We start from the raw sequence: 27,921 nt of genomic DNA, 5'->3' as shown, positions 1-27,921 counted from the left end.
CAGATTCCTCTTAGCATTTTCTATGATCATTCCTAAAATAATCTACCTTAATTAAATTGGGAAGAAATGGTGAATTTAAAAGTTAATAACTAGCATTTTTACATAGTGCTGACATTTGTGAAGCCAGGCATCCATAGTTCAGTGTAGGACACCCCTGACCCTTCCATGGTGGATTCTGAATAGAGGGTAATAGATGGATCAGGCCCCACGTGGTCACCATTCAGATCAGTGCTTCTCCAACTGCGGAGAACAATCTTTTGTTTTGTTTTGTTTTGTTTTCAAATTTAAAATTATTTTTCTTAATTGAGGTAACATTGGTTTGTAACATTATATAAAGTTCAGAAGTACATCATTATATTGCAATTTGTGTGTATATTTGGTTTTAATTTCCGATCCATTGCACGCCGTTATTTTGTGAAATGCAATAAAAATAAATTACAAAAATGAAGTGAAAATATGAAGCCAGTTTACAGAAAATAAGCTCAATTATTTTATGATTAGATTTAACAAACGATCCCACGGATCACACGCTTAGAAACAGCAGCAATGTCAAAGTGCTGTAAAGATTTCCAAACGCCCACACTCAGCTTCGGTTCTTACCTCATTGTGGACTGGTCTGTGGACAACACAGTGAGCAGCATGAACTAGAGAACTTGGGAGAGGCCCCAGCATTTGTTTCTCCTCTCTCTAGAGTCACACTCAGTAGTGCCCAGATCTCAGAGTTGCCCAAGTTTTGGATTATTATGCTTGGAAACTTACGGACATTTAACAATTTGCACAAATGCTGCTAGTTGAAAGTAAACGGAAACATTCTGAGCCTTTTAGTCACTTTGTAATAACACAGCCCAAAGTCTTGGAAAGGCCAACATACTCTGGGTTTTCACCCCCACCCCCAAGAAGTCATTAAACTGTTCATAAAAAATTTTTTGGACTGATTTGAGAAGTGGATAATCTACTTCCTAAGTTTTTAATTTTAAATGAAACCACTGAATGATTCTTTGTCTTAAAATAAACTGTTAGAAATCAAGATTTTTAAATGTGTCCTATATTCTGTTACTTTCGAGTTGGCATTTGGCCTCATAAGCCTTTAGCAGTTTTCACTTCTAATCATCAAGAAAGTACTTTAACATATTTGGGCGAAAACATTGACAGTAAATGTTGTGCAGGAAGGTAATATGCGCTTCACGTCAATGCACACATGCAGACCCATTCAGGTCATACACTAGCAAAGTCCATTCTTGTGAGCACTTTTCTATTAGCACTTAAAAGAAACCTAATATAATGAATAGGTGACATGAATAAATACCACATCAATTATAACATTATATACATAATTTTAGGACCCAAGGTCTTCTTTTATAAACCTGAAGGCTAATTGACATAAAATTTAGATTTGCATAAAAATGCCTTCTTAATCACAGTATTATTTTCATGAAAAGTGTAGAACACTTAGAAAGACAAAAGTAAAATAGCAGTCAACTTTTATGTGACGTTTTCTTTTTCGAGTGAACATTATTAGAGACAATGATTATGCTACTTTGAGAGTAATGGGCTTTCTCTTTTGGTTATATTTCTACATGCGTGGGAGAATATATCAACAAATAGGAGTAAAATCTAAATTTCAGGACTTGAATAGAATTTCAATTGCCCAATGTCATTATCGCACATTTCATTATTCCAGATAATCAGAATTTCATCCTCCAAAGTGCCAATATACATCAGTGAATTTTAAGAGAGGAAAGGGCAAGAGAAATAATATGAAATAATGTTACCATTTTACTTTGCAATAATATATAAGACCAAATATGTAACAATAAAAATTAGAAATAAAATTGAACTTTGCGACATGAAATAAGAATGTAGGACTCCAGCTTCTTTTTTTCTTTTTTGAATGTAGTTGTTACTAAAGAGTAACCATTACTGAAAAATCTAGACATTGGCGGTGGTGTCAATCATGTTTTGATATTTAAATGTATAATGTTATTTTTCATTAATTCCATCTGAAAAATCAAATTTGTATTGAAGACCTTAAACAAACTGATTAATTATAACCAGATTAAAAAATAAAACCACTCATTTTTCAGAATTTCTACTGGCATCCAGGGGAGAGTGATCCTAAATTACAAACAGTTTTTTTAAAACACAAAACAAAAACTGCCTGGTATCTTAGCTAATGAAATAATAATAGCTATAATAGCAGTATGTCATCATTTGTAAAAGAAGTAACATTTGCACATTTGTTGCCATTAGCAGAACGACTTTTCAATGGATGTTGCAATAGCTTATATCAGATAATCAGACTGAAATGCAGTCTATCCTGCTAAACACAAAATGAAACATTTCCATCATACAGAAATTTTTACTCTACTTCCTTAAAGAGCTGAAAAAGAAAAGCATTGCTTCCGCCCAATGAAATGTTGATGTAACAAACATCTTTGTCATATTCCTCTGATCCACCCAACCTTTTTTCCTTAAGTTACACACAGAAAAATTAAATAGTCTAGATTCTACCCAATACAAACTCTTACTTCTTCAAAGGTAAACATATTTACTTAAAGAAAAACATGCAACTGCCCATGCAAATTTTAAAAATAATAAAGAACAGATAAATTTTAAAAACAGATACAGTGTTGGACTAATGGGAAGAAAATCAATTGCAGAGGCACTATATGGCTTAATAGCGGGTTACTTGAAAAAGATCCGGATATTCTAGCAGACCACACTGAGAAGTGAGGAGAAAATGAAGCAGCAGAAAGAGAGTAAAATCTGGGCAGAAATGAACGCAAGTGACAGTCTTAGAATCTTAGCACAGCAACGTGACTGGTTTCAACTCCATGAATCATATTTTAAGAAAATGATGAGTACACTACAGTACCTCCAAAGGAGCAAGCCCAGGAGTCTGGATAGCTGTCAACTTTAGAACGATTAAGACAGAATGCACAACTGGCAGTCGACAAGCAGAATCTTACCGTTGGAATGCATTTTATTGGGCTTGCACAAAGCTGAAGTACACAGTACTTTGAAGTCTAGAATGTATACTAATAAGTAGAAATCAGGAGATTTCTCATACAAACCAGACTTCTAGCTTTTCTGGGAAATTAAAAGATCTGGCAGCACAAGTCCCACATTTTCCCCTGGTGCCAATCGACTGAAGCTGGGGAGATGCTGCCTACCCTCTTTAGATAAGGTATGGATTCTCCATCTTCACCTGGTCAACTTCACACATTCAGGTCACCAGCCTGCCCTCTATCGGTGTGTTAGTTTGTGACCTGACAGATCTCTGAGTGAGGCTCTGGTTCTGTGTGGTGTAAAAAGACAGGAGGAGCTATGGCTGCTTTTCAATCAATTACAGATTGTCACACAGATGAGAAAATGAACTTTAAGTTTTCACAGAAAGCATAAGTAGGGCCTAAAGATGGAGTTATAGGGGGAGGGGTTTTAAGAGAACATAAAAAATTGTATCCTTTGAGATAGAACTACTTAACAATAGACATGTCTTTTTTCAGAAAGGAGTGTGCACCCTTTTATTGGAGATATTCAGGCAAAAGCTGGGTGGCCAACAGCACTGTCTCCTTTGTTCTGAAATTAAAAACCCATTGCATTATATCTATATATATGAAAATAGTACAATTTTAGTTGCTACATAGCTGCTCAACTGGAAAATTCCTCTTGCCCTGCTCTTTAAGTCCTCTCCATCTTTCAGGTTCCATGCAGGAGAAACACAACTTTTACGGCCAAAGGTAGTTGTTGCTCAGAATTTCCCACCTTTAATCTTAAACTCACATACATAGGTATATTTTCTCTTAATCTCCACTTCATTTTGTGGTCGTAAGCTATGGTACGACGCTTACGAGCAAGAAAATGCCGATTTGAAGACTTGTCCCATTACTCAGAGAGTGAATTAACCCTGAAAGTGATGGCATTTTCTAAACAATCAGTAAATCCATAGTTACTGGATGGAATTGCGTTGGTTTTGGTCAGACCATTGCAAAATAAAATCACTTAAATAATTCCTTTAAGAGACATATAGAAAATTCTCAGCCCCACTTGTGAAGTGTGTACCTTTAAAAATCTGAAATGGAATTTACTCAAGTCTCTAGACCTCAATACCAGCTTACATTTACCAGTTTATGTGGGAAACAGAAGACCAAGTTGAATACAACACAAGGAAATGATCGCACCACAAGGCAATTGACCCAATTTCTCTAACAAAGCAATGAAGGACATGGAAAGAGAGAGAGAGTGAGGAAAGTAGAAAGGGAGACTGTGAGAGAATAAGAGAAATTTAAGAGACATAAAAATGAAACGAAATGTGTAAATCTTGACTGGATCACGATTCAAGCAAAACAACTCATGATATTTATGAGGCAAATGGGAAGTTTTGAATAAAGATTGGGTATAAGATAATATAATAAAGGATAGCTTCTATTGAGTGAAAATTTGTTGGGGAACAGGATATTCACATGTTCTTGATGTTTCATTCCACATATTACTTATTAACTACATTGGGGAAAATCATAATGGAGAAATCTGGGGAACACAACCTTAACCAAATGAGCAAACACAACATCACCAATAATGAAACAAATTTATATCCTGTGTCTCTTGATGTGTTGCAACCATGTAATATTCTTGCTGAAAAAAAACAAAACATTAACCGAAATCTAATTATGAGGCAACACTCAGACAAATGCAAATTGAAAGCCATTTTGCCAAACAGTTGGTCTGGACTATTTTAAAACTTTAATATCATAAAAAAAAAACAAAAGAAAAAAATGGTTTGGGAAATGTTCTAGATTAAGGGAGGCTAAGTGCAAAGTATGATCCTTGATTGGCTCCTAGATTGAGAAGAAAATAGCTATAAAGGATAGTCTTCAGATAATTGAGAGACACTGAATATGGACTGTGTATTTGCCAATTTATGATATTAATGTTAAATTTGCTGTGTGGTCATTGTATCGTGGTTATGTGGAAGAATGTCTGGTTCTTAGGAGACACAGGCTGATGTAATATCATAATGTCTGCAATTAATTCTCAAATACTTTCAAAAGATACAGTGAGCAAGAGAGATACAGTGTCCACAAGCACTCCTGGGCAAGAGAGAAAAAGAGAAAGCAAATATGACCAAATTTTAACAGTTGCTAAATCTAAGTGAAGGCAGGATATGCAAGTGCTCATTGCACCATGCTTACAACTGTTCAGAAGATTTGATATTTTTCAATGTCCAAACATTGGAAAAATAATTATTTTTTAATTGTGTAAAGTATGAAAATTGGATGGTAGCTATGTTAAAAATAAAAGTTCTTATCAATTGAAGATGCATACTGAAAGGTTAACGGGTAAAACAACATAATGTCTTTTGAGATTTTTCTTTGAAATATTTCAGTTTAAAAAAGAAATTTGGGGAATAAATAAAACAAAATTGGCAAAATTGTTGAAGCTAGGTGGTGAGCGTGTTTGCCTTTATTCTACGTAAAGGCTAATTTTCTGAACGGCTCATTAAAATATTATTTCACCTGTTTTTTAAAATTTTAAACCATAGCTTCTAAAGCAGTTTTGGCTACAATTTTTGATATGTAAATAAAAATTTAGAGTCAAATATTGGCAAGTACATAAAGTAACGTATTTTCTAGCATTATTCAGAAATTTGTTTAAAAGTAACCTCCAAGCAACTTCTGGCCATCTTCGAGATTCACAGGAAGAGTAAAAGATGTTGAAAATCTTTAAGCTTAAGGAAGGGCATGCACTTTGAAAATGAGAAAACCCACACTTTTGTGATTGTGAATGATACCTTCTTCTCAAATAGGAAGTATTCTAGCTCTAGGGTAGCATTCTGTCAATGTTAGACGGTTGGAATCAAGATTATTATCAGAAGACAGACTTCATCATACTCACTATTTTTATATCTCTTTAAATGCACCCTTTCTGAAGTCAAATCTGGCATGTCCAATTATGCTGCATTATCATGACAATTTATCAAAGTAATTTTTCTTTCTATAAAAATTAGTGTTCGTAATGTAACAAAGTTCTTTGTACTTAGCCAGATACAGAATGAAAATATCTGTTCCACAAAATTCCATAAAAATATAATACAAAGGGAAAGATTTTGTCTGTCCCACAGAAATATTTAATATATTTCCATAGTGCAGAAACTGGATACAATTTCTCCTAATATGATGCTAAATTATAAAAGTTTGCATAAAGAATTTTGAAATAATTATATCTATGTGCAGGTCTTGACGTAAATTTTATAGAAAATATAGCTCTTATAAGACAAGATTTTCTGTCAACTCTGCACACATCCCATATACTCTTCAGTTGATATTTTCATCTTTTCCTTCCTGTTCCTGCCATGTAGTTAGAATGATGACCCAGAGTGGAAGAGACATTCTTGTCTTCTCTGTACTCCTGGCTCAGATACAAGAGACATTTTAAATATTTATCTATATAAAGAAAACAAAAATCAATAACAAAAGCAAAGACATCTAATGAAAAAGACATACAATGTCACAAAATACAAATCAAGTTTTTTGCAGATTATGTCTCTACACTTCCAACATTTATGTAAAATCTTTTTTAATTTAATTATCTGTAAGTTTTGCTCATATATTGGTGATTATTCAGATATTTCCAAGATACAGTCTAAAGTAATTCCTTTTTTTAAAGGTCATGACTAGATATTGGTATGCAAGTGTAAGTATTATGTCTATTCTAAGAACAAACAGGTTAAATTTTTATAACTGCTCTTTTGTAACTTGTCTACCAAAATTTCCATCTGTTATTGCACACACATCAAGGTCTTGCTGATATTAAATTATTAGTGGGTTAACTCTAAAACACCTCCTTTTATAACTTATCACCCACAAATAATCTTATAAATAAAATATCATTTTAAATAATTTTAGATAAAGTATTTTGAAGAATATTCTTAGTCATTAAATGTTAAAATGATGTGGTTTGGATTTTGACGTAAACAATGCTACACTGAAAATAAACCTTAGTTTCAAGCCATGTGCTTCACAGTTCACAAATACATTTCCATTAGTAATTCTAACTGGGGGAACTTATGTACAAGAAGGTACATCACAACAAGAATAATACTAGTTTCACATTTCTTAGAATGACAAGAACAATGAGTGCATATACTATGCCAATATTGGTTTCATATTGTTAATACAATTTTAAAATAGTATAGGCTGTGCATGCTTCAGCAGCACATATACTACAATAACATAGGCTTGAATTTTCTGAACAATGTTTAACATTTGTCTGCACCCTCCTTGCTTTATGCATTAAACAAGCTATCAAATTTACAATTGTAGCTCAAAAGTAGATTGTGTAGAGGAAATGAGCGTGTTGAACAAGGTTCCAAATACCTCCCATCAAATCATGACCTCAATCTTCTAGGAGGGGGACACTGGGCTCCAGGGAAGGGCTTCACATTCTCCTCCTGAAGAGTTTCCACTCACACGAGCAAAAATCTTTGCTGTCACTTTTCTTTTCCGTTTTTGCTTTCCCATCCCCACCCCTCTATGGATCAAGGTTGTGAAAGGTAGTATTTTTCCAGCTTTGAATACTTTAGAGGAATCAGAAATGTGGTGAGAACCCTTGTACATCCTCATGTCTCTGCAAAATGGTTGAACTTACGGCAGCTGCATCAAGCCTTCTCAGGATCCAGAAAACACAAAATTAGTCTGTCTCACATTCTCTCAGATTCTCCAGAAGAACCAAAATTTGGCAGTCCTTCAAGAATCAGAAGACAAGGTTTTAAGGATAGTCTTATTTTACTTAGAACTTCCACATTTAATCTGCCCATTCAGCAAATATTTTATTGAAATTTACTATGAGCCACACAGTCCACTAGGTGCTGAAATACGCACTGGTGCACGACACAGCCGTGGTCTCGGTCCTTGGGAAGTTTAAAGTCTAGGAAGAGAGTTCACACTGAACAAGAAAGTCCCAGTGAGAAGCACATTCTAGAGTGAAGGTGAAGGTTGCCAGGGGAGTGTACACACAGGGGTATTAATGTAACCCGTACCACAGGTGCGGGCCACCTGCAGAAGTGAGATTTCAAGGAAAAGGCTGGAGGATAAGTAGAACTTTGCTGGGTGAAGGAGTGGAGAGCACAAATAAAATCTGGAGACTATAATTAATATTTGAGAATACATGTCAGGAAACAAAGCTAAAGTTAAAATGATCTTTTGTCATTTATAAAGCAAACAAAATTTTTATTAGACTTTGAGCATAAAATGGCCCATTAAATCACATTTTCAATGAAACGTGACAACTAGAAAGATCAAGTTCGCCGGGTATGTCTAAGCCCTAACTCTAACTAATAGAGGAAAAGTGCAGTGTACCAATGGTAATGTGGTATTGGTATATTTCTGCAACTAACAATCTCTTTTTTACTAATATTCTGAATAATGCCAGAACAATTACAGTTACTACAATTCCGAGGATGCTTAATTATGAATTTTTGCTTTGCTTAAATACATTAAGCTTAATTATTTGGCTTTCTGGTATTTCTCAATCTGGAAATGAAACAAATGACATCACTCTAAATGGAAAATTTGACATATCCTTTGAATGAAAAAATAATTAAACTACATGCATAAGCATCAAAGTAAAGTTGATCTTTTCAATTGGATATTTATTGAAATTGGAGAACTTTAATTTTTTATCTGTATTGAATTTAACTCTTTAAGATTGAATATGTATATGGCAGTTCCTTCTGCAATGAAAACTACTATTTTCAAAATGTACTTTAAATTCTTATCACTATCACATTTTTATTTATGGTAATTATTTTATTTTTAACATTTAAGAAACTTTTGTTTGACTAATGCAGAGACTTTTTAAAATATAGGCAAATCATAAGCACATGGCTCAACAAATTGCTACACAGTGTATATACCCATAGAATCACATCAGGTCAAGAAATCAAACATTACCACTATTCCAGGAGCACCTCACAAACCACTCCCCATCACACCACCTTTCCCAAAGGTAAGGAATCATCCTGACTTCTATAGCAGATTACTCATACCTGTTTTTGAACTTCATATATACTGGAGCATACAGCGTGATAACTGATACTAATGAAAATATGACCTGTCAAAGCTTGTAGCATGCAGCTAAAACTATGCTTAAAGGATAATTTGTAGCCTTAAAATGCATTTTTAAGAGGGGCTGAAAATCAAAGATCTAAGTCTCTAGCTCAAAAAGCTTAAAAACTGAGTAAATTAAACACAAAGAAAATAGAAAAATAAAATAATAAAGATAACAGAAATTAATAGAACATAAAATTAATATACAGGGGCCGGCTCCGTGGCCGAGTGGTTAAGTTCGCACACTCTGCTGCGGCGGCCCAGGGTTCGGATCCTGGGTGTGGACATGGCACCGCTCATCAGGCCATGTTGAGGTGGCGTCCCACATCCCACAACTAGAAGGACCTTCAAATAAGATATACAACTGTGTGGGCGGGGGGGTGGGGGGGTTTAGGGAGATAAAGCAGAAAAAAAAAAAAAAAAGATTGGCAACAGTTGTTAGCCCAGGTGCCAAAAAAAGAGAACAGGACCTTGAGGCTCAGAGCAGTTCAGTGACTTGTCAGGGTCACACGTCCTTGCACAAGCGGACCTGGGACCTCAAACCCAGACCTTCCAATTCCCTTGTTTAAAAGAAAAAAAAAATTAATATACAATAGAAAAGATCAATAAAGCCAAATGGTGATTTGTTGAAAAGTCTAATAAAATTGATAAACCTTGATGAGAATGATCAAGAGAAATAGAAGTCAGAGGTAACCAACATCAGGAACAAAAACACAAAAGGACATCACTACAAACCCTACAGAGGTTATAAACATAAAGGGATGGTATGAACAACTATGCCACTCTGTTTCTATCATTTATAAATTATGAAAAATAAAATTTTCTAAGAAGTACAAATGAGAACTGTCAAAATAGATATTTTCAATTATCTGAACAACTGGAATATTATAATTTGATTTTTTTCATTGACACTGATGGATAGAACTAGGAATAGTGAAAGGAAACAATATGGAAATACATTTAGACTCACTCTAAGAATTTAAAGAAATCACATATTCTTCACCAAAGACAGTACTCACATCCTGCTTGGAAAGCCTGAGATGGATAAATAAGTTCATAACATTTTTGCAGTTCTGAATCTCTGAGCATCTGATGAAAGCTTTGGACATTCTTCCTGATGAATATACATACAGATATATACATAGAACTTACCATCAGGAAGCCTCTTCAGGGACTCATTAGTTAGGAAGACTTATGGTAGAAGATATCAATTATCGGGTGAAGAAATAAAGCTCTAAGATATATACCTACTCTAAAGTAATTCTCACATTCTAAATAAATGAATAAATAACCTCTAAATGCTATTCTATATCGTTGAAAGGTAATGTGGTAGGAATGATATGATTATTTTATCATATTAGCACCTGGCTCATTTTAATTTAATTCAGAATGTTCTCAAAGAACAATGAGTTTTTTTACTAAGAACCATTTATATTAATATCCTGGTAGTCTATCTAATAACAGTACTGCACAAGATTGACTAAGCCTTGATTTCTCTGGAATCTCCGTGTACAAGGGTAAGATGGAATAAATATAGTTAGTCTATGCAAATGTGTTCCTCTGAACTTTAAAGAAACACTTTTAGAAATAGTTTGAAATTACTGTGTTCACTTAAAAAAACTAAAATACAAAGAATTGGTTAGGCACAATCTTCCAAATTTCTTGTCATCAGAAAGAAAGGCATAGTATATTTCTACTGCCAAAGCAAGCATAGAGCAAAAATCAAGGCATATTTACAGGAGCAATTGTTAAGAAGGAAAAAAGCAGCCATCAACTAGAATGATCAGTCTTATTCATGACTAGGTTGAAAATATCTAACAGAAATGTGTTTCCTCCATGCGTATGCCAAGAAACTGGAGGTATATTTTAAGAGAATTTCTGTAAGATTTCTTTACAATAACAGGATGCTGCAAAACCTTGTTCCAAAGACTAGAAATTTCAGTTGTAAAATATGTGATTTTTTTCATTCCTTATGCTGATTTCAATGTGCAAAGAGTAGAACCCTAAATACACATAGCATTTGTTTTTGTATATTTAGTGTCCGACCTTTACACCACATGAGTTTACAATTTAATTATATGATGGTACTAGCAAGACTACAAAATAAAATCACTCAATAGTAAAACACACATGTGATATAATGTTTCCCACTGTGAAGTATAGCCAATCTTACACAGTATGACTCCTCAAGCATTTGAGAAACCATTCAACAGAATCATAGCTTTTGAGAGCTGAGATTTTAAGAGCAAATAGGGTCAAAATTTTATGAAGGGGCACGAAACACAGCCTGACATTATTAATCAGTATGGAATATAAATCCTTTAGTGACAGCTCTTAGCAGTTAAAGCAAACAGTTGCAGAACATTTCACCTAAAGTAGATCAAAATAATAATAGAATTATTTGAGTTCTGCCAAATGATTTCATTACAAATAAGAGATCTTGCTGAAAGAGAGATGGTCTGAAAAAGGACTCAAATTTGTACTTTAATAAAGATTTCAAAGGACTTTGGAAATGAAAAACATACTACAGAATGAAGCGAATACAGATTTATTTTGGCCTTTAGTGTAATACTTTCATGTGAGAAAGCAAAATTTCCCAGTCCCCAGGTCTGAATTAAACATTTTACATGATGTTTCCTATCTATTGCTATATAACAAACCATTCCAAACTTTACTGGCTTAAAACAACAGGAATGTATTATTGTTCATGATTCCTGTTCATTTTTCTGCTTCATATAGCGTCCACCTGGTCCCTCTGAGGCTGCATTTATCCAGATAGGCTGAGCTAGGAGCTCCAAGAAGGCCTCTCTCACTTCTCTGTGCCTTGGAGCTGACTGCTGCCTGGAGACCTCAGGTATGCTCACTATTGCCAGCTCTTCACGTGAGGGCCTCTCCACTTGACCTCCCTCCAGCAGGAGAGCTAGGGCTAACTGATAATATGGTTCCTGAGTTCCAAGAGGGAGAATTCTGCGAAGGTAAGCCTCAGTGTGCAAGTACATGTCAAGTCTCTGTCTGCATCACTTTTACTCACGTCTCATTGACCAAAGCTTTGATATGACCAAGCCCAGCACAGAGTGAGGGCACTGCAAAAGAGGTAAACTTGGGAAGGAGGGGGCATACTCATTGCCCTTCTCAATATAAGAGCCTGCCATACATGAGATATCTTTTTACATGCACATGGAGTCTATGAGAGTGAATTTCTATTTTTCTACATCACTCTCTGATAAGAAGAAAAAATTCTGCTATCCATTTATATTTCAAATAAAAAGATTCCCATAAATAGGAAATATAACAGGCGAGGAGTACTTCATTTTTAAAGAAACGATTGCTACCTTTTAATAAATCCAGGAGAGTAGGTGTAAAATCAACTGGCAAAGTAGACCTTAAAAAATAACAAGACCAATGACCGTATGTTCAATACGTAAGAATCATTTTTCTAGACACTTAGAATTATATCTTTACTTTTATGAGAAATAGTTCGTAAACAAAAGGAAGACCCAATTTACATAACTTGGGTTTTAAAAACCTTTTTTGCTCAAATAGGCTTCTTGTTGTTGCTATGACAACAACGACTAATAATAATAATGCATATAAAAATCAAAAGTAAACTAAGCACAGTGACTGATGATTCCCCTGATGCAGCCAAACGTTTGCATCAAACATAAATCTGCTTAAGTGTATTGATAAACTTAAAAGTACATTAAGCACAATCAGACCAAAAGTTAAGTGAAGGAAAGATCCGAGATAAGTTGTTGAGCACTGTATCTGGCTTTTGTCTTGAGGTCATTTGATGAACCACGTAAACCTGAACTTTGATTTTTAAGGCCACAAGGGGCATTGGAGGCAGTATACAAAGCCTGTGGTTCACAACCTCACTATAGGAGTGAATGAAAAGTAAACCAATGCCTCCTCAAGAATACTACAGGGAAAGTCACTTGTCTTGAATTTTGATCCTGAATAGAGACAGGAAAACGTCTTCCTCAAGAATTCCTAACCCCAAAACGTTTCCTCAAAGTGGCTTTGGAATGACAATGCATAATACATGAGTGGGCCAATAAACTTCATGTGAAGAGTTGAATTTAGTAACCCTAGGCTGGTGCCCCAGGTTCCTATAAGCACCAAATCTAATACACTCTACAGGGATCCATCTTCCTCCCAGAACTCAAAGGATTTTCACGGATACACTAAAAAATATAACTTCTCTGTCAAAAGTGAAAGGAAAAGAAGCACTATGCGTGAGAGGCAGATGGCAAGCCACACCGCAGAACACCCAGAAAAAGTTCTGACACTGCCATCATCAAACTCTGAATAAATGAAAGGAATTAAAATACAAAGATTGACAACAGAACTTTAAAATATGACTAATTAGATTAAAATTAATAACTAAAACTTCTACAGATGGAAACTATGTTTGTCAAAATTAAAAAATCAATGAGCTCACAGGAAAGCAGATATAACTGAAGAATAGATTACTGAGTTTGAATAGTGATCATAAGACAGTACAGGGAATGCATGGGTAATACGACTAAAAATGTAACAGAGACATTAGAAGACGTGAAGAGTCTAATGCATGACAAATTTGAGTTTCAGAATGAGAGGAAAGAGAAAAAGAGGTAGCGGCAATTTTTGAAGAGATAACGACTGAGAATGTTCCTGAACTGATGAAATGTCAAATATACAGAGCCAAGAAGCTCTATGAATCTCAAGCAAGAGAAATTAAAACAAACTTAAATGTGGAGAGAAAAAGGCTAGAGAGAAAAAGATTATTCCAAAAAAGTGATAATTAGATAGTTAAAGTATCTGTAATAAAGAGTCTGCCTCCATTTTTGATGTTTGACTGCTGACAGCTTTCAAGTCCCACATCTGGATAAGCTGCCCAGAAAGCCTGGCTGTTCTCCCCTTTGGCATCTGCAAGAAGTTCTAACCACGCAAGCTCTGGCCTCACAGAGACCCCCACCCCCATTCAACATATGAACTTTGGGAAGACACAAACAAACTGTCAGTTCATAATACCAAGCTGAGTTGGAAGATGTTGATAATTAGCGTTTAGGAACAGGACTATGGGATTGGGGCCCTCCTTAGAATGGCCTGGGTAGGGACCAGCCCAGTGGTGCAGCAGTTAAGTGCGCACCTTCCGCTTCGGTGGCCCAGGATCCCGGGTGCAGACATGGCACTGCTTGACAAGCCATGCTGTGGTAGGCTTCTCACATATAGAGTAGAGGAAGATGGGCACGGATGTTAGTTCAGGGCCAGTCTTCCTCAGCAAAAAAGAGGAGGAGTGGTAGCAGTTAGCTCAGGGCTAACCTTCCTCAAAAAAAAAAAAAAAAAAAAGGCCTGGGTATTACATCTCAGCCTGGACTTGTGTGTCTCAGATTGAAGTATATGTCTTGATTCCAGCATGAGCCATGACCAACACCAGGATCAGGGGAACTGGACTTGCCTGTGACCATTGAGTGTGTGTCTCAACAGGCATTGGTCCCACTCTAGAGAATGTTCGGGGAAAAGACTGACACCCTGTGTAATATGTGAGCCCACTGGGTGACGGCTCAGGCAGAAGAAGAGCAGTTACGACGTAGCGTGCTGTCGTACTACTAAAAGCAAATGGCTCACTAGGATGCTACAAAACATCATTGTTGCTGCTGCTAACTATGCTTCTGTCACAACAGAGATCCTGGTAGCAGGAAACGCACCCACGCCATCCCTGTGGAACAGCCGTCGGCTTAACACTGGGGAAGCCCCTAACCCTAACAATACTGATTTGAGGCTCTCTGGAAGGAGACACTTTTATAAATCTTATAAGAGCAGAGTAGAGGACACCCTGCCCTGCCAAAATATATCTAGTAACCACCAAAAAAGATCAAAAACATAAACCTGACTATAGGGGAAAGAGATAAGAAGAAAAAATGGAAACAAAGGTCCAAATTCAACTCAATTGAAAACCCAAAATTCACTAAAAGGATTTATGCCACAAAAAGATAAAAGGGTGATGATTGGCAGTTTGCCTCTGCAACATAGATTCTGAATTAACTTTAACATCTGCCGAAAAGCACCAGTTGGCAAACCTTCGTGGCCTTAATCATTTTGGGAGCTGCAATTACAGTTATTCCTGGAGATCCCACTAAATTTAAACAAAGTTTCCTGGTAACATTAGGAGAGTTGCAGACAATAAAATGAGGATAAACAGGTATGCCTTCCCTTAGCCTCTGGAACTATTGCCTTGCCTAAATTCCCTCAGGACATAGTGCCCAGTTTTCTAAAATACCCCATGGCAGTCATGGTTGCTCTGACCCAATGAGCCATAAATTAAAATGAAATTAAGTCTTTGGCACTCACAATTGGCTTGATAAAATAAGACCCTATGGATTTTCCCCTCAGATAAAATAGTTGATAGAGCCCAATATAAATTAAAATGGCACCTCTAAGAATCGAAACCCATTATATAAGACCTACGTAGAGAAGTAGTGATTATTTCTACTGCTTCTCTAATTAACAGCCCAATTTGGCCTGCTTTTAAACCTGGAAAGAATGAGTGGCACCTCATAGTACATTGCTGTAATGTTAATGCTATAGTCACACCAATTAAGGTCCCCACACGGAATATTATTAAAATTACTGACTCCATCCAACCAGCAACTGGTAAACACTTCGCAGTCATAGATTTGGCTAATATATTCAGTGTCTATTTCAACAGCCTTTCAGATGCAGTTTGCCTTCATCCTCTAAGGGACACAATAATGCATGCTGCCTGGCCACCCACAGGTTACCTCAACATCCCTGTGATCATACATAATGTCTACGCACACTTAACTGCATCTGACTTTCTCCAGGAGCACAAATATGCTATCACACCAATGACCTCCTTCTCCGAGGAGATTCATTTGACACACTTATTTGGGATATACGTAAACTCACAAAAGGGTTCATGAAAAGGAAACTGGCCATTGCCCCACACATAATACAAGGCCCCACCACTTGAGTTAAATTCCTGAAAAGTATCTGATAAGCTGAGAGCTGCTGCATCCCTGACACTGTCAAGAAACAGCATTGACCCTCTCAGCACCCATGATGATACAACAAACCCCAGGTGTGTGTGTGCTTTGTCGCTGTTGTTGTTTGCTGACACTAGGCACTTTATTAGTGAGGAGCCTGGGTCCGGGAGAGGGGAGGCTGGGATGGACGGGACCAACCTCCATCTCAGGGGACTTTCCTGCATATCAGGCGTTCCTTCATGCAGATTTAGAGGACACACCGTCAAGGGTGACACCCTGCTCTGCACACACTCCCACACACGCACCCAGGGCAGCGCTCCGCCGGCCAAGCCGCAAGGTCCGAGGGGCACCCTGGACAGCAGGACTTCCATATTGGCTAGATGTCGCTGGTGGGAAAGCAGCGGCTGCACCTGCGCACAGGCACACCATCCGGGCTCACCAGGAACTTCTCAAAGTTTCAGGCGACACCTTTGCAGCACACTGGAGACCACGTGATGAACTTCGGGTTGGTCAGCAGTGCAGAGTCGTTGTCACTGGGTGCAGGCAGGTGCGCCTGCGCGCCACTCCCCTTGCAGTTCTCAAAGAGCTTGTTGTTGGGCAAGAACCCGCCGCCTGCTGGGACGAGCTTGAGGAAATTCAGGATCTCTTCGTTCTTGGCGTTCTGCGGATGCCCGAACGGGGTGCGCTAGAAGCCAAGCACCACCAGGCCCCGGGAGCCGAGGCACTGCAGCAGCCCATTCACTTGGGTGGAGTTCCAGACGGTTGCTCCTCAGAGCTAGGCTAGTTCTCAGTGAGCAGCACCTCATCTCGCAGGGAGCCCAAGCTCGCAGGCTCCCCGCCGACATGTAGGGAGCATCCCCTCCATATACAAGGAGCATCTTTGCCACATCCAGGGAGCATCCCCGCCACGTCCAGGGAGCATCCTTGCCACATACAAGGAGCGCGGGCAGCTGCGAGGACTAGCTGAGCGGGCACGTGGTGTGGGTGTGGGAGTAGCGGAGGGAGAGCTTCCCACTAGGGCAGCCGAAAGAAGCCCAAGATTTTTTAGGCTTTGGGTTCTGGAGACAATATGTTCCTCACTTACAAATCTTACTTTAAGCCCACTTATGCTGTTACACACAAATCAGTCCATTATGAATGAAACATCCTACAACAAAGGCTCTAGAATCTGTCCAAACTGCAATACAACAGGAACTTCATTAGTGTTCCCTAAAGACTTCTTCACTGTAGGGGCTTTAGTAACCTTGTGGCATTCCTCCTAGAGTCCCTTTCTCACCCATGATTCCCGTAAGTTGCCCATGGGCTTCCCTTGCAAGAAATTGCACTCCTTAGCCCCACTATATCCATTAAAGAGGCAGTTGCTGGCTACACACTGAGCTTTCCTGAAAACAGAGGCTTTACAGGACCTGAGCCCATGACCCTCCATACCCAGTTGCCCATTATGCCTTGAGTGCTGGAAACACCCCATGAGCTCAGCAAGACCACGGAAGTCTCTTTGCTACAAGATGAACAGAACCTTGGCTTTCCGGCTTATCCGCCCTGCAGGAGTGGGGGCGGGGGGGGAGGAGAGGGGTATTGCCCCATCCTCATTCCCTTGCCAAATGCCACAGCGATGGAGAAGGTCACTCCTCTTCTGTGCCCTTAGCTTCCTGAGGAGCTCCTTGGTATCAGCTGAGTGAGCATCAAAGGGAGTTCGTATAAGAAGGATGGCAAAGCCATTACACGAGATGGAGCTCATGGAGAGTTACGTCTTTTCATCCTTTAACTGCATGTTCCAGATCAAGAAAGGGACCCAAGAGTCAGCAAAATTGGCTAAACTTCAGTCAGCCATCTTAACACTAGATACTCTGGCCAACAGTCAGCCTCATCTGTACTTTTTTAGCCAAATCTTTGGTCCAGTCTAATGGCAGCAACAATTCCTTAGCCAAGATCTTCCCTTTGGAACAAAGAACTCCAGGTCTCTCTTGCCTCACAGACGCCCAAAATATAAACTAAGGTCACACATGTCGCTGCACATGCTAAAGCCACAGTACAAGCCCTCACTAAGACACACCGTATCCTCTCCGGAGTTGCAGACCGAGGCACTCACTTCACTTCTCAGAATATGCAGAGCTGGGCTCTTGAACAAGGTATTCAATAGAACTTTCAACACCCTTACTAGTTTCAGGCTACAGGCCTCATAAAGCACTGTAATGTCTTACTTAAACGAGAACAAATTCAATTAAATGAAACATGGCACATTTTAGTCATCAGTCAAATATTAGGGATAAATTGTAACCAGAGTCTGGCTCCATTTTTGATGCTTGACTGCTGACAGCTTTCAAGCCCCAGCACTCTCCTTTCTCCTTTGGCCCCATATCAGGGCAAGCTGATGAGAAAGCTGATTTGTTCCCTCCTTGGGCACTCACAGGAAGTGCCAGCACACAGGAACCCTTATCCCAGCCCCACACCCAAAATAAAAGCCTACCGGGTTTCCTTTCCCTGCTCTCTCAAAATATTTTGAACCAGCTGCATCACCCTGCTCTGGCCACAAAGCCTCATTAAATGAATAATAGACTTTTTCACATCCTCTTGGTGTGTGTGCAGTGTCGCCAGTCTTGATATTCAAAACAAATTATAGGTGGGAGCATCTGTCCCACCTCCGATAGGTGACTACAACATCATCTAATTTTTTAAAAGTTCAAATAAAAATTAATTTGAAAATAAGTTACATTGATTAAAAATAAAAGCGTTTCATGGAACTTGCACTATTTGAAACTAGAATGAAAATTCTGAGTATATTACAGTTTGGATAAGTTAATTCTATGTGTTAAAAATTTCTAAACTACCCACTGGAAAATATGAGTGTATAACTTAAAATCTTGTACAGTATACAAGAGAAATTGATATGAGAAAAAAATCCATCCACTATAAAGCAAGAATGGAGAAAAATTACCTAGAAAAGGAACAATGAAAAGCATTAAATAAGATGCTAGAGGTTAAAATTTAGTTAATTACCAAAAACGCAAGTTGACTATGTTCCCATAAAAAATGAGAATTTTTAAGCCATATTTTAAAATTCTGCTCTATGCTGTCTACAAGAAATACCTTCCAAATATAATACATACATGCTCAAAGTAAAAGAATAAAAAAAATACAAGGCAAGTACTATTTAAAAAGCTGATGTAGTGAATAATATCAGATAAAATAGACCTCAAGACAATAATCATCAGTAAAGCAAAAGAGAGAATTACATGATAACAAGTATAAATGTGAATGTACCCGATAAGGTAAAATAGCAATATATAAAGCAAAAAAAGACAAGAAAAAATCTTTAATTACAATGGGAGATATTAACAGATCTTTTTAGTAATTGGTCATTCAAGCAGCAAAGGATGAATGTCCCAGAAGTTCTAGAATTGGCATGCTTCTTGACAAGAATTGGCATGATCAGTCATTTTTTTAATCCTAACGTTTATTTGGGGGGGTTTTTTGGTGAGAAAGCTTCACCCTGAGCTAACATCCATGGCCAATCTTCCTCTTTTTTTAGTAGAGGAAGATGAGCCCTGAGCTAACATCTATGCCAGTCTTCCTCCATTTTCTCTGTGCGGGATGCCTCCATAGCATGGCTGAGTGGAGTAGGTCTGCTCCCAGGATCCAAACCTGTGAACCCGGGCCACCCAAGCAGAGCATACTCAACTCCAACCCCTCGGCCACGGGGCTGGCCCCATGATCAGTCTTTTTAACTTTAACTCGTCTAAAATATATGTAGTGATATAACATCTCATCGTGGTATTCCCTTGAACTTCTCATCTGTATATGTTCTTTGGTGAATTGTCTGTTCCCATGTTTTGACCATATTTTTGGAGTTATTTGTTGTCTTAGTAAGAAGTTTTGAGAGATTCTCATATATTCCATACACAGTCCTTTATGAACTAGATGATTTGCAAATATTTTTTTCTCGGTCTATGGACTTTCTTTTCATTTTTAGCAGTGTCTTTCAAAGATTAGATTTTTATTTGGACAAAGCTCAATTTATTCATTTGTTATTTTATAGATTATGCTTCGCACTTTTGATGTGGTATCTAAGAAATCTTTGCCTATGCCAAGGACGCAAATGTTTTCTCCATGTTTTCTTCGAAGTTTTATAACTTTAGGGTTAGCGCTGTAAATTTTCCCTTAAGTTCTGTCTAGTGACGTATCACCAATTAAGATAAATTGTCTTCATTTTTATTTAGCTCAAAATAATTTCCAATTTCTATTTTGATTTCTTCTTTGACCCACTGGTTATTTAGATGTGTGTTGTTCAATTTTCAAATATTTGAGAATTTTCCAGAGATTTTTCTATTATTTATTTTTAACAATTTCAGTATCGTCAGAGAACATACTTTGGAAGACTTGAATATTTAAAAAACTTTTTAACACTTGTTTCGTGGCCCAAAATATGATCTAACTCGGTAAATGTTCTTTGTGCATTTGAAAAGAGCCTGTAGTCTGCTCATTTTGGATATAATGGTCTAAAGATGAAAATTGGGTCAAATTAGTTGATAATTTTGTTCAAACCTTGTCTATTCTTACTTATTTTCTGTCAACTTGCTATATCAATTATTGAGAGAGAGGTATTGATATCTTTAATATAACTGTGGACTTGCCTATTTCTCCATTCAGTTTTACCAATTTCTGCTTCATGTATTTTGAAGGTAGGACTTCAAAACATTTAGGACTGTTATGCCTATATTAAAAAAATATAAAATAAGACACCTAAGTGGTAAATATGCCATGTTCATAAATGGGGAAACTCAATATCACACAGATATAATTTTCTCCTCATTGACCAAAGTAACAATGCTATTCTAATAAGAATCATAATTTTTTTAATGGAACTTAACTATTTTATAATGTATAGGAAGAATAAATAGCCAAGAATAGTCCGGACACTCTGAAAGTAAAGATAAAGGAGATGTTTGTCTTTCAATTTGGTAAGACTCATTATGAATATATTGCAATTAAAACATCGTAGTACTGCTCAGAGATAGAAAGTTGCCAATACAACAAAATAAAGAAGCAAGAAAGTAATTCATCATTACATAAACTTGAGTATGACAAAGTTGTCCCTGCAGATCAGTGGGAAAGAACGGATTATTCATTTAATAGTGCTGTAACAAATCTGCATACATGAAAAAAGTTAGGTTGGTCTCCTGTCCCATGTGATAAACTAAAATCAATTTCAGATCATTGAAGTCCTAAAAATAAAAAGTAAAAGTAAAATTTGGGGAAAAAAACTTTTGACTTTTGGGTGGAGATGGCCTTCATAAACAAGACACGGAGCTCAATTTGTTTGGCAAAGAATTGATCAATTTAACTAAATTAAAATAAAAACTTCTGTGTGAGAAAGTTACTATAAAGAGGATGAAAATTCAATAGGAGATGACAATTAAAAACCTATAACTGATAAAAAAAATTTTTATACATAATATATCATTTTTAAATAATTGAGGAAAAGAAAAAGACAAGCATAAAGAGAAAGAACTTGAAGAGGTACGACGCAGAAGAAACCGGAACACTCAATAAACGTATGACACACTCAACCTTATTAATAATCAGGGAAACAGAAATTAAATCTCCAGTGGATTAACATTCCACACCTGACAAATTGGCAAAAGTTTGAGGCCAACTGCAGGTGGCCCAGTGGCGCAGCGGTTAAGTGCGCACGTTCTGCTTCGGCGGCCCGGGGTTCACTGGTTCAGATCCCGGGTGCGGACACGGCGCCGCTTGGCAAGCCATGCTGTGTTAGGCATCCCACATATAAAGTGGAGGAAGATGGGCATGGATGTTAGCTCAGGGCCAGTCTTCCTCAGCAAAAAGAGGAGGATTGGAGGCAGATGTTAGCTCAGGGCTAATCTTCCTTAAAAAAAAAAAAAAAGACAACCTCTTTGGAAAATAATTTAGCATTATTTTATAAAGTTGATATTCCTGTGTTCTATGATGCAGCAATTTCACTTAGATTTGTATCCTAAACAAACTATTGCACATATGCTCCAGGGAAACTATTCAAGAATATACATAGCAACATTGTTTGTAGTAGCAGAAAATTGTAAACAAACACAATGTCCATTGAAGTAAAATAAGTAAATAAATTTTGGTATATTCAGGGGCCAGCCTAGTGGCGTACTGGTCGGGTTCGCATGCTCTGCTTAAGTGGCCTAGGGTCACAGGTTCGAATCCCGGGTGTGAACATACACACCACTTATCAAGCCACCCTGTGGTTGTGTCCCACATACAAAATAGAAGAAGATTGGCATAGATGTTAGCTAAGGGACAATCTCCCTCAAGCAAAAAGAGGAAGATTGGCAACAAATGTTAGCTCAGGGCCAATCTTCCTCACACACACACACAAAAATTGATATATTCATATGCTAGAAGACTATGCAACAGTGAAAATAATAAAAATAATAAATTGTTGATACATGCAAAAACATGGATAAATCTTAGAAACATAAGGTTGAGTTGGGGGAAAAGCCAGTTGTAAACAAATTTACAAAATATAATTGCTATAATATAAAAGACATACGAAAGTAAACATTGTATTTTGTATAGGGATGCAAATATGTGGTAAAACCAAAGGAAAGGAAGGGAATTACACATGCAAAATTCAGAATCGCGGAGGAGGAAAAGAATTAGGATTTGAGGGGACATACAGGAGATTCCCAAGCAAACGTCAATATTCTTTTCTGAAAACTATGTCATGGGGACATGGATTGTCTTTTATACATATATTTTATAGGGTCAAAGTTTAATTTAAATAATTAAAAACTCGAAGTTCTTCAAATAAAAATTATCAGGAAAACTTTTTTGGTTTGAGGCTTTTAAAAAGAGTCTGAGAGTAGAGGAAAGAAAAGGGTAAACAGCCAGCAGTTTCCTCTGTGAGGCCCTGGAATACTGATGCCCTATGTAGCCAAATAATTATGGAGGGCAGTGTCATTTCAATCACTAGGAGCTCTTCTTATGTCATATATATGTGTCTTTGGACAAAACTGTTTTAATTGGCACTCATCATTGTTTGAATCAATTGCTTTGTTCTTTTAGCATTTGCTGGGACTTCTTAGGCATAAATGCTTGCAATGAATGCACATATATCTGATATTTTCTTTTGTATTTATACTTCCAACCTTCAAACAGCCCCAATACAGCACATATTATATTTTGTGTATGTGCGTGTGTGGCCTGTACATTCCCAAGTAAATTAGGCTAAGAACTTATATTCATAGTTAATTATTTTTAATTTTGATAGAAGAAAACAAAACATAATGCACTGATATTTGTTTTACATCTATGTGTGAAATTGTGTAACAGGATTTTTGCAAGAAATGGTTTCTTATTTATTGGTACAACTAAAAATGAGAATAATTACAGAAGGAAAGGTCTCCAAAAGTTTTAACGATGGAATATCGCTAGACAGAGCATCTCTGAGGTGAGTGAATAATGCCTATTGTAGGAAAATAGAAAAATTCATCATTTGTTATGAATATACAAACAGAAATATTAAAGGCACTAGGAGAACCAAACTCAATAAAAAAGTGAATGGATGACCTATGCGCTATGGAAAAAAATCAACTTAATTATGGTTTGTTACAATAGTTCCTCTTTTTGAACAAAGTCCAGCTTTAATTAAAATCTTCTCATTCGATCAGATGGAGTTGCAGATGAGATGAGTTGAAACCATCTATTGTTCTTATTCAATTTAATGTACTGCATTTCAGCAGTAAGGAGATATACAAAAGACAAGCATTTCACCAGCTCTTCAAAGGGGTTTGTTATGATTCTAAATTTAATTAAATTAGATTAGTTGCACATCATTTATATTATTAAAAATTTCCAGCCATTTCTAAGAGAGTTCCTCCTCCTCCTGTCCTGTCCTTAGCCTCATCCATCAGTCCCAAATTCAAAATTACAAAAGCTACGTTGAACTCTTGGTATTCCTTTTAGTAAACAACAGAATATTTCTTATAAAATACTCTTACTGTCCTTTCAGTTGGCCAGCAAATATCAGTATAAATAGGACTCAATCAATACATCACTCAACATCCATATTAACACAATAGACAACTCACCATTTTAAAAGTCTATTTTCAGTTAGGAATTGCAGTCTTGAATAATCCCTCACTCTGTACAGCTTCTGTGTTTAAAAACTCACACATTAAACTTTGCACATTTCTCTAACTTCCTTCCTCTGAATACAGTCGGACAAAATAGATTTAGAAATAATCCATTGTACATATATTTCTATGATGAAAGTTAATCCAGCTGCCTCAGAGACTATTTAAATATTATCTTTCAGCTATAGGATAACACTATCTCAGAAAGCCAATGTGGATCTCTATGTTGGCTGAAAAATGCAGCAATGTCAGTATATTTTCTGTTGTTTTTTAATTGCTAAATTATGGAGCAACTTGTTATGCAACATTAGATAACAAATGCTCATTTTGGTACTTGGGCAGAGAGAGGAAGCTGGAAGACTTTGAGGAGAGTTTTAGACAAAATGTACAGTGGCTCGAAGAAATTGTGGAAGAGTGATGGCTTTGAGGAGGTTGTAGTGAGAACCTACAAAACAGTTTAAAAACCTTTTTGTTGGAAATCAGAGGATAGGGGTTCCCTGTATGTAGTGGTAGAAACTTTAGCAATGCTGTTGCCTATGCTAACGTAGAAAGGAGCAAATGTATCTAATTTGCTAGGTGATCTAGCTAAAAAAGATTTCATGGTCGAATGTTGAATGTGCTACCTTGACTCTTCAAGTTTCTTGTAGTAAAATGTGAGAGGAAAGAGAGAATAATTGTTAAACAAAAAGGATTCAGGACTTAGTATTGAAATTTGACAGTGTCTTCAGACAGCAAACAATACTGAAATTAAGAAAATGGTTTCTGAGCAAAGATCAAATACTGGGCACTCTCAGGAAGGAACAATTTAAAGAATAAGCAGAAGCTATTACTCTTTTGGCAATTAGGGATAAAGCTACCATAGACATCTGTGTGCATGTTTTTGAGTGGTCATAAGCCTTCAACTCCTTTGGATAAATCTTATATCCTCATCAGCATTTGGTGTTATCAGTGTTCCAGACTTTGGCCATTCTAGTAGACATGTAGTGGTACCTCATTGTTATTTTAATTTGCATTGCCCTTATGACATGATGTGGGGTATATTTTCATATGTTTATTTGTCATTGTGTATCTTCTTTGCTCAGGTCTTTTGCCCATTTTTAATCGGGTTGTTCATTTTCTTATTGTTGGGTTTTAAGAGTTCTTTGTATATTTTGGATAAGTTTTGGAACTTTATCAGATATGTTTTTGCAAATATTTTCTCCCAGTCTGTGGCTTGTCTTCTCATTCTCTTGACAGCGTCTTTTGCAAAGCACAAGTTTTTAATATTAATGAAGTCCAGATTATCAGCTATTTCTTTCATGGATCACGCCTTTGGTGTTGTGTTTAAAAAGTCATCACCATGCCTGAGGTTGTTGAGATTTTCTCCTGTATTATCTTCCAGGAGTTTTATAGTTTTGTGTTTTACATTTAGGTCTATGATCCGTTTTGAGTTAATTTTTGTGAAAAGTATCCAGGTTCGTTTTTTGTATGTCATGTCCAGTTGTTCTGGCACCATTTGTTAAAAAAGAGTATCTTTTCTCCAATGTTTTATCTTTGTTCCTTTGTCAAAAATCACTTGGCTATGTTTATGTGGGTCCAGTTCTTGGCTCTATTCTGTTCCAATAATTTGTCTATTCTTTCACCAATACAACACTGTCTTAATTACTATAGTTTTATAGTCAATCTTGGTGATATTGTGATTTATAATAAGAAACGTATATTTGGTCTCCATCCCATTCCTGGCCCATAGCTCCTGAAATCCTTGGGATTTCCTAAATGATAAGAGCAGTGAAGGTGAAAGGAGTGTCTTGTTATTCAACCACACCTGAGTTTATGTTAATGAGATGACTTTTGGAAAGTCCATAAAGATTTTCTAGGGGAACAAACCATGTGATTAGAAAGTCGGAACTTTCAGCCCCAACTGCCTACCTCCAGGGACGGGAGAGAGGCTGGAGGTTGAATTAATCACCAAAGGGCAATGATTTAAGCAATAGTGTCTACGTAATGAAGGCTCCATAAAGATCTCTAAACTGCAGGGTCCAGAGAGCTTCCAGGTTGGTGGACATGTGGAGGTGCTGGGAGGGTAGCCTGCATGAAGAGGGCTTGGAAGCTCCAAGCCCCTTCCCTCATACCTTGCCCTATGCATCTCCTCCATCTGGTTTGTAATAAACCAGTAATCTAATGAGTAAACTGTTTTCCTGAGTTCTATGAGCCATTTTAACAACTTATCAAACCTGAGGATGAGGTCATGGGAACCTCTGATTTACAACTGATCAGTCAGAAGCACAGGTGATAACCTGAACTTGTGAGTGGCATCTGAAGTTGGGGTGACGGGAGGGGGACAATATTGTGGGCTTGAGCTCTTATACTGTGGGATATGATGCTTATTCCAAGTAGATAGTGTCAGAACTGAATTGAATTGTAGGACACCCTGTTGGTGTCTGCAAAGAATGGGAGAATTGCTTGGTGGGTCAGACCCCCACACATGTGATGTAGGAGGTGTTAATGAATAGTGAATAGGTAGAAACAGTGTTTTTTCCTTACAGTCTTAGGGTTGGGTAGTGTCAGTTCTCTAATTTTGTTCTTCTCCTTCAATACTGTGTTGGCTTTTGGGTCTTTTGCCTTGCCATATAAACTTTAAAATGTTTATAGATATCCACAAAATGACCTGCTGGGGTTTTGATTGAGATTGCATGACTTTCTAGATCAAGTCAGGAAAAAGTGACATCTTGACAATACTGAGACTTCCTATCCATGAACGTGGACAATATCTCCATTTATTTAGTTCTTGTTTGATTTCTTTTGTCAGAGTTTTGTAGTCTTCTGCATATAGATCTTATATATATTTTGTTAGATTTGTACCTGTTTCAATTTTTTTGTCATATATGGCTTTAATTATGTTGAGGTGCTTTTCTTCTATACCCATTTTATTCAGGTTTTTTTAATCATAAATGGATATTGAATTGTGTTAAATGCTTTCTCTGCATCTATTGAGGTGATCACATGATTTTTTTCAATTATTTTATTGAGGTCTTGATGGTTTATAACATTGTGTAATTTCAGGGGTACATTATTATTTATCAGCTTCTGTATAGACTGCATCGTGCTCACTACCAATAGTCTAATTTTTATCCATCACTATACATATGTGCCCTTTTACCCCTTTCACCCATCCCCCAACCCACTTCCCCTCTGGTAACCACTAATCTGTTCTCTTTATCTATGTGTTTGTTTATCTTCCACATATGAGTGAAATCATTCAGTGGTTGTCTTTTTCTGGCTTATTTCTCTTAACATCATATCCTCAAGGCCCACCCATGTTGTTGCAAATAGGATGCTTTTGTCTTTATTTTTGGCTGAGTAGTATTACATTGTATATATACACCACATCTTTTTTATCCATTCATCAGTTGATGGGCACTTGGTTGCTTCCACATCTTGGCTATTGTGAATAATGTTGCAGTGAACATAGGGCTGCAAAAATCTCTTTGGATTGTTGATTTCCAGTTCTTTGGATAAATACCCAGCAGTAGGATAGCTGGATTGTATGATATTTCTCTTTAAAATTTTTTGAGGAATCTCTATACTGTTTTCCATAGTGGTTGCACCAGTTTGCATTCCCACCAGCAGTGTATGAGGGTTCCTTTTGCTCCATACCTTCTCTAATATTTGCTAGTTTTTGTCTTGGTAATTATAGCCATTCTGACAGGT

At 37.0% G+C, this 27,921-nt stretch overlaps 1 pseudogene; it reads right to left on the bottom strand.

Moving 5' to 3' along the window:
• Positions 1–16,472: 16,472 nt before the first annotated feature.
• On the bottom strand, positions 16,473–16,996 carry LOC124230080 (glutathione peroxidase 1-like; annotated as a pseudogene).
• Between the last annotated feature and the right edge of the window lie 10,925 nt (positions 16,997–27,921).

Source organism: Equus quagga, chromosome 18, assembly GCF_021613505.1.
Source record: "Equus quagga isolate Etosha38 chromosome 18, UCLA_HA_Equagga_1.0, whole genome shotgun sequence".
Taxonomy (NCBI): domain Eukaryota; kingdom Metazoa; phylum Chordata; class Mammalia; order Perissodactyla; family Equidae; genus Equus; species Equus quagga.
The sequence above is the reverse complement of the archived record's forward strand: the minus strand, read 5'-3'. Positions and strand labels throughout refer to the sequence as shown.